This window comes from Canis lupus, chromosome X (genome assembly GCF_003254725.2).
Source record: "Canis lupus dingo isolate Sandy chromosome X, ASM325472v2, whole genome shotgun sequence".
NCBI lineage: Eukaryota > Metazoa > Chordata > Mammalia > Carnivora > Canidae > Canis > Canis lupus.
The window spans coordinates 48081522-48090482 of record NC_064281.1 but is presented as its reverse complement, the minus strand read 5'-3'; positions in this window follow the sequence as shown (position 1 = coordinate 48090482).

Here is an 8961-nt window from a genome sequence, read left to right as displayed (position 1 = left end):
TACTGCAGTCTTTGGAATAAACTTTAATTTATTTGATATGAGAATTGCTACCCCAGCATTCTTTTGAGGACCATTAGAATGGTAAATGGTTGTCCAACCTTTCATTTTCAGGCTGGAGGTGTTCTTAGGTCTCCAATGAGTCTTGTGTAGACAGCAAATAGATGGGTCTTGCTTTTTTATCCAGTCTGAAACACTGCGTCTTTTGATGGGATTATTTAGCCTATTCACATTCAGAGTAACTATTGAAAGGTATGAATTTAGTGTCATAGCAATACCTATTCAGTCCCTGTTCTTGTGGATTATTTCTTTGAGCTTCCTCTTTCTTTTACAGAGTCCCCCTTAATATTTCTTGCAGTTCCAGCACCATTGGTTGAAGAGAATATCTTTTTTTCCATTGGATATTCTTTCCTGCTTTTCAAAAGTTAGTTGACCATAGAGCTGAGGTTCCATTTCTTGGTTCTCTATTTTGTTCCACTGATCTATATGTGCCAGTACCATGCTGTCTTGATGATCAGAGCTTTGTAATATACCTTGAAGTCAGACATTGTGATACTCCCAGATTTCATTTATTTTTCAATATTCCTCTGGCTGTTCTGAGTCTTTTCTGGATCCATACAAATCTTAGGATTATTTGTTCCAGCTCTGTGAAAAAAAAACTTGATGATATTTGAATAGGGATTGGAAAGAATGTGTAGATTGCTCTGAGTAGCATAAACATTTTAACAATATTTATTCTTCAACCCATGAACAGAGACTGTTTTTCCATCTCTTTTTGTCTTCTCAATTCTGTTCCTAAGTGTTCTGTAGTTTTTAGAGTACAGATCCTTTATCTATTTGATTAGGTTTATTCCTAGGTGTCTTAAGGTTTTTAGTAGAATAGTTAATGGAAGCAGTTCTTTAATTTTTCTTAATTATTAGTGTATATAAATGCAACTTCTTTCTGAGCATTGATTTTGCATCCTGTCACATTGCTGAAATACTCTATGAATTCTAGCAATTTTGTGGTGGAGTCTTTTGGGTTTTCCGCATAGAATATCATGTCCTCTGTGAAGAGTGAGAGTTTGACTTCTTTACCAGTTTGAAGGTCTGTTATTTCTTTTTGTTGTCTGATTGCTGAGGCAAAGAATTCTAAGACTAGGTTTAACATAAGTAGTTGAACTGGTCTTCCCTGTCATATTCCTGACCTTAGAGGGAAAGCTCTTGGCTTTTCCCTAGTGAGAATGATATTCGCCACGGGCTTCTTGTAGATGCCTCATATGATATCAAGGTATTTTCCCTCTGTCCCTACACTGTGGAGAGTTTTAAACAAGAAAGGATGCTGCTGTGGATTCTCAAATCCTTTTCTATAACAGTTGATGGGATCATATGAATCACCCTGTTGATTTGGGAATTTTGAACCACTATTGCAGTAGAGGAATAGATACTATTTGGTTCTAGTGAATAATCCTTTTAGTGTCCTGTTTGATCCTATTGGTTACTATTTTGTTGAGAATTTTTTCATCAATGTTCATCAGGGTCTGTGATTCTCCATTTTCATGGGATTTTTGTCTGTTTTGGAATCCAGATAATGTTGGCCTCATAGATCAAGATTTTATGATTTCCTTCCATTTCTTTTTTTTTTTAAACAGCTTCAGAAGAATAGGTATTATTTTTCTTGAAATGTTTGGAATAATTTCTCTGGGAAGCCATGGGCTTGTGATTTTGAGGAGGTTTTTGATTATTGCTTCAATTATCTTACTGTTTCTGGGACTGTATAGATTTTCGATTTCTTGTTTCAGTTTTTCAGAAATGCATCCATTTCTTCCACATTGCCTAATTTGTTGGCATATAGTTGCTCATAATATGTTTTTAAAATTGTTTGTATTTCCTTGGTATTGGTTGTGATCTCTCCTCTTTAATTAATGATTTTCTTAATTTGGGTCATTTCTCTTTTCGTTAAGTCTGGCTAGGGGTATATCCATCTTATTAATTCTTTCAAAGAATTAGATCCTAGTTTCTTTGATCTCTTTTACTGTTCTTCTGGTAACTATTTCACTGATTTCTGCTCTATATTTTTTCTCTTCTGCTTCCTTTAGGCTTTATTTGCTGTTTTTCTCAGCTCCTTTAGGTATAAGGTTCACTTCTGTATATGAGTTTTTTCTAATTTTTTCAGAGAGGCTTGAACTGAAATGTACCCCCCGCCCCAGGACTGCCTTTGCTGAATCCCAACGATTATGAACAGTTGGGCTTTCATTGTCATTAGTTTCTTTTTTTTTATTTCATAGCATCTCTATTTTTTTAACAATAAATTTATTTTTAATTGGTGTTCAATTTGCCAACATACAAAATAACACCCAGTGCTCATCCCAACAAGTGCCTCTCTCAGTGCCTGTCACCCAATCACCTCCACCCCCCGCCCTCCGCCCCTTCCACCACCCCTAGTTCATTTACCAGAGTTAGGAGTCTTCATGTTCTGTCTCCCTTTCTGATATTTCCCACACATTTCTTCTCCCTTCCCTTATATTCCCTTTACTACTGTTTACATTCCCCCAAGAATGAGACCATATAATGTTTGTCCTTCTCCGATTGACTTACTTCACTCAGCATAATACCCTCCAGAGCCATCCACGTCGAAGCAAATGGTGGGTATTTGTCGTTTTCAATGGCTGACTAATATTCCATTGTACACATAGACAACATCTTCTTTATCCATTCATCCTTCGATGGACACTGAGGCTCCTTCCACGGTTTGGCTATTGTGGACATTGCTGCTAGAAACATCGGGGTGCAGGTGTCCCGGCGTTTCATTGCATCTGAATCTTTGGGGTAAATCCCCAACAGTGAAATTGCTGGGTCTAGGGCAGGTCTATTTTTAACTCTTTGAGGAACCTCCACACAGTTTTCCAGTGTGGCTGCACCAGTTCACATTCCCACCAACAGTGTAAGAGGGTTCCCTTTTCTCTACATCCTCTCCAACATTTGTGGATTCCTGCCTTGTTAATTTTCCCCATTCTCACTGGTGTGAGGTGGTATCTCATTGTGGTTTTGATTTGTATTTCCCTGATGGCAAGTGATGCAGAGCATTTTCTCATGTGCGTGTTGGCCATGTCTATGTCTTCCTCTGTGAGATTTCTCTTCATTTCTCTTGCCCATTTCATGATTGGATTGTTTGTTTCTTTGGTGTTGAGATTAATAAGTTCTTTATAGATCTTGGAAATTAGTCCTTTATCTGATACATCATTTGCAAATATCTTCTCCCATTCTGAGGGTTGTCTTTTAGTTTTGTTGACTGTATCCTTTGGTGTGCAAAAGCTTCTTATCTTGATGAAGTCCCAATAGTTCATTTTTGCTTTTGTTTCTTTTGCCTTCGTGGATGTATGTTGCAAGAAGTTACTGTGGCCAAGTTCAAAAAGGGTGTTGCCTGTGTTCTCCTCTAGGATTTTGATGGACTCTTGTCTCACATTTAGATCTTTCATCCATTTTGAGTTTATCTTTGTGTATGGTGCAAGAGAGTGGTCTAGTTTCATTCTTCTGCATGTGGATGTCCAATTTTCCCAGCACCATTTATTGAAGAGGCTGTCTTTCTTCCAATGGATACTCTTTCCTCCTTTATCGAATATTAGTTGACCATAAAGTTGAGGGTCCACTTCTGGGTTCTCTATTCTGTTCCATTGATCTATGTGTCTGTTTTTCTGCCAGTACCACACTGTCTTGATGACCACAGCTTTGTAGTGCAAACTGAAATCTGGCATTGTGATGCCCCCAGATATGGTTTTCTTTTTTAAAATTCCCCTGGCTATTCGGAGTCTTTTCTGATTCCACACAAATCTTAAAATAATTTGTTCTAACTCTCTGAAGAAAGTCCATGGTATTTTGATAGGGCTTGCATTAAACGTGTAAATTGCCCTGGGTAACATTGACATTTTCACAATATTAATTCTGCCAATCCATGAGCATGGAATATTTTTCCATCTCTTTGTGTCTTCCTCAATTTCCTTCAGAAGTGTTCTATAGTTTTTAGCGTATAGATCCTTTACCTCTTTGGTGAGGTTTATTCCTAGGTATCTTGTGCTTTTGGGTGCAATTGTAAATGGGATTGACTCCTTAATTTCTCTTTCTTCAGTCTCATTGTTAGTGTATAGAAATGCCGTTGATTTCTGGGCATTGATTTTGTATCCTGCCACGTTACCAAATTGCTGTATGAGTTCTAGCAATCTTGGGGTGGAGGCTCTTGGGTTTTCTATGTAGAGTATCATGTTATCAGTGACGAGGGAGAGTTTGACTTCTTCTTTCCCAATTTGAATGCCTTTAATGTCTTTTTGTTGTCTGATTGCTGAGGCTAGGACTTCCAATACTGTGTTGAATAGCAGTGGTGAGGGTGGACAACCCTGTCTTGTTCCTGATCTTAGGGGAAAGGCTCCCAGTGCTTCCCCATTGAGAATGATATTTGCTGTGGGCTTTTCATAGATGGCTTTTAAGGTGTCGAGGAAAGTTCCCTCTATCCCTACACTCTGAAGAGTTTTGATCAGGAATGGATGCTGTATTTTGTCAAATGCTTTCTCTGCATCTAATGAGAGGATCATATGGTTCTTGGTTTTTCTCTTGCTGATATGATGAATCACATTGATTGTTTTATGAGTGTTGAACCAGCCTTGTGTCCCGGGAATAAATCCTACTTGGTCGTGGTGAATAATTTTCTTAATGTGCTGTTGGACCCTATTGGCTAGTATCTTGTTGAGAATTTTTGCATCCATGTTCATCAGGGATATTGGTATGTAATTCTCCTTTTTGGTGGGGTCTTTGTCTGGTTTTGGAATTAAGGTGATGCTGGCATCATAGAACGAATTTGGAAGTACTCCATCTCTTTCTATCTTTCCAAACAGCTTTAGTAAAATAGGTATGGTTTCTTCTTTAAACGTTTGATAGAATTCCCCTGGGAAGCCATCTGGCCCTGGACTCTTGTATCTTGGGAGGTTTTTGATGACTGCTTCAATTTCCTCCCTGGTTATTGGCCTGTTCAGGTTTTCTATTTCTTCCTGTTCCAGTTTTGGTAGTTTGTGGCTTTCCAGGAATGCGTCCATTTCTCCTAGATTGCCTAATTTATTGGCGTATAGCTGTTCATAATATGTTTTTAAAACCGTTTGTATTTCCTTGGTGTTGGTAGTGATCTCTCCTTTCTCATTCATGATTTTATTAATTTGAGTCTTCTCTCTAGTCTTTTTAATAAGGCTCACTAATGGTTTATCTATCTTATTAATTCTTTCCAAGAACCAACTCCTGGTTCTGTTGATCTGTTGCACAGTTCTTCTGGTCTCGATTTCGTTGAGTTCTACTCGAATATTTATTAACTCTCTTCTTCTCCTGGGTGTAGGATCTATTTGCTGTTTTTTTCTCTAGCTCCTTTATGTGTAAGGTTAGCTTTTGTATTTGAGTTCTTTCCAGTTTTTGAATGAATGCTTGTATTGTGATGTATTTCCCCTTTAGGACTACTTTTCCTGCATCCCAAAGATTTTGAACGGTTGTATATCCATTTTCATTAGTTTCCATGAATCTTTTTAATTCTTCCTTAATTTCCTGGTTGACCCTTTCATTTTTTAGCAGGATGGTCCTTAACCTCCATGTGTTTGAGGTCCTTCCAAACTTCTTGTTGTGATTTAGTTCTAATTTCAAGGCATTATGGTCTGAAAATATGCAGGGGACGATCCCAATCTTTTGGTATCGGTTCAGACCCGATTTGTGACCCAGTATGTGGTCTATTCTGGAGAAAGTTCCATGTGCACTTGAGAAGAATGTGTATTCAGTTGAGTTTGGATGTAAAGTTCTGTAGATATCTGTGAAATCCATCTGGTCCAGTGTATCATTTAAAGCTCTTGTTTCTTTGGAGATGTTGTGCTTAGAAGACCTATCGAGGGTAGAAAGAGCTAGATTGAAGTCACCAAGTATAAGTGTATTATTATCTAAGTATGTCTTAACTTTGGTTATTAATTGGTTTAAATATTTGGCAGCTCCCACATTCGGGGCATATATATTGAGGATTGTTAAGTCCTTTTGTTGGATAGATCTTTTAAGTATGAGATAGTGTCCCTCTTCATCTCTCACTACAGTCTTCTGGGTATATTTTAGTTTATCTGATATACGGATGGCTACCCCTGCTTTCTTTTGAGGACCATTTGAATGGTAAATGGTTCTCCAACCTTTTATTTTCAGGCTGTAGGTGTCCTTCTGTCTAAAATGAGTCTCTTGTAGACAGCAAATAGATGGGTCCTGCTTTTTTATCCAGTCTGACACCCTGCGCCTTTTGATGGGGTCATTAAGCCCGTTCACGTTCAGAGTTACTATTGAGAGATATGAGTTTAGTGTCATCATGATATCTATTCAGTCCTTGTTTTTGTGGATTGTTCCATTGGAGTTCTTCTTAAAGAGGAATTTTAAGAGTCCCTCTTAAAATTTCTTGCAGAGCTGGTTTGGAGGTCACATATTCTTTAGTTCCTGCCTGTCTTGGAAGCTCTTTATCTCTCCTTCCATTTTGAATGAGAGCCTTGCTGGATAAAATATTCTTGGTTGCATGTTCTTCTCATTGAGGACCCTGAATATATCCTGCCAGCCCTTTCTGGCCTGCCAGGTCTCTGTGGAGAGGTCTGCTGTTACCCTAATACTCCTCCCCATAAAAGTCAGGGATTTCTTGTCTCTTGCTGCTTTAAGGATCTTCTCTTTATCTTTGGAATTTGCAAGCTTCACTATTAAATGTCGAGGTGTTGAACGGTTTTTATTGATTTTCGGGGGGGATCTCTCTATTTCCTAGATCTGAATGCCTGTTTCCCTTCCGAGATTAGGAAAGTTTTCAGCTATGATTTGTTCAAATATATATTCTGGCCTTCTGGCCCTTTCGGCGCCCTCAGGAACCCCAATTAAACGTAGGTTTTTCTTCCTCAGGCTGTCGTTTATTTCCCTTAATCTGTCTTCATGGTCTTTTAATTGTCTGTCTCTTTTTTCCTCAGTTTCCCTCTTTGCCATCAACTTGTCTTCTATGTCACTCACTCGTTCTTCCACCTCGTTAACCCTCGTCGTTAGGACTTCTAGTTTGGAATGCATCTCATTCAATTGATTTTTAATTTCTGCCTGATTGGATCTAAATTCTGCAGTCATGAAGTCTCTTGAGTTCTTTAAGCTTTTTTCTAGAGCCACCAGTAGCTGTATAATAGTGCTTCTGAATTGGCTTTCTGACATTAAATTGTAATCCAGGTTTTGTAACTCTGTGGGAGAGAGGACTGTTTCTGATTCTTTCTTTTGAGGTGAGGTTTTCCTTCTAGTCATTTTGCTCAGTGCAGAGTGGCCAAAAACAAGTTGTATTGGGAAAAGGAGGAAAAGAGAGAGAGAGAAGGAAAGAAAAGAGAAAAAGAAAAAAAAAGGAATAAAAGGAAAAAAGAGAAGAACAAGAGAAAGAAAAAGAAAGAAAGGTGAAAAAAAGCGGTGGGGGAAGCAATCAGAAATCAAAAAGAAAAAAAAAACACGGGGGAGTATCTTCTGATTCAGTATACTTTAAGTCCCTTGACTTCCCCCTGGAACTTGTCTGTCTAGCTGGTCTTCTGGGGGAGGGGCCTGTTGTGCTGAATTTCAGGTGTTAGCACTTGGGGGAGCTGCTCTGCCCCCTGCCTGGTTGTAGGTCTCAAGCCCCACGCTTGTTTACCCTGTGAGGCCCCAGGAGGAACAACCCCAGTGGTTGCTCTGGAAACCTGGATTCAGCACCCGCAGTCTCTCCGGAGCTCTCCGTCTGCAGGGCCTGGAGGCTCCGGGTCGGGGAGCTGATCTGCTCAGCTCGGGGCAGGAGAGTCCTTGCTGTCCTGGGCCCTCCCGGCCTCTGACTGTCCCGGGGGGAGGCCGGATCCTGGGGTGTGTCCCGGCGCCCTGTGCTCCCGGTCTGCGCTGTTGGATTCGCGCTCCCGGCCGCATACCCGCCTCTCCGCAGAGCCGCCGCCCTAGCCCCGCCGAGCTGCTCCCGGAGCCGCGCAGCCCCCTTCGCGGAGCCGCCAGCCGAGCCCCTCCGATCTGCTCCCGGGTCAATGTGTGCGCGCTGTAGCCCTTAGGATGCTCGCAGCAGGTGTCTGTTTGTGTCCCCGGGAGCCCGAGGGCATCCCCGCCCTCCTGGTGTCCTGCTCTAACTCCCTGCGGGCGCCTTTCCACCCGGGAAGATTGGTGCAGCTCCTGCTTCTCCGGGACGGGGTTCTCCTGTCCTGGGGACATTCGCCCCGGCCTTAGCCTGGCTCCTCGCGGGGCCCCTCCCCCTTGATGCCTTTTGTTTCTTTATTTCTTTTTCCCCGTCTTCCTACCTTGATAGAAGCGCGAACTCTTCTCACTGTAGCGTTTCAGCTGTTCTCTCTTTAAATCTCAGGCCGAATTCGTAGATTTTCAGGATGATTTGAAGGTTATCTAGGTAATTTGGTGGGGACAGGTGATTTGGAGACTCTACTCTTCCACCATCTTGCCCCTCCTCTCACCCATTGCCTAACAGCACTGATCTACCCCGGTTAGATAAACAGCACTACCAAATGGAGAAGGAAGCTGCTACCTTAAGCACCTCCTGGTGTCCACTACAAGATCATATTCACTAGGGCAAGTCTACCAGAGAATCAAAGCAGCCCCTAGAAGGCCAGCACAAACCCGTTCCCACTCACTAAGCATACTGATCCTAGAATACTGCAAAGCTCTAGCTCTAAGAGAAACAGGATATAACTTTCTCTGGGTTTGTTTGTATTTTTCTCTGTTTTGCATACAGAAAGACCAATTTTTAAATTTATTTTTATTATAGTTTTTTTATTACTTTTTTTCTGCCAAGCCTTTTGTCAGAAGCAGACCAAAACACACCTAGGATCTAGCTTCCTTCCTTTTATTTATTTATTTATTTATTCATTTAAAATTGTATTTCTTTCTCTTATTAGTTTTCTTCTTTAGAGAAGGACAGAGAGAATGTGAGCCAGGGGTGGG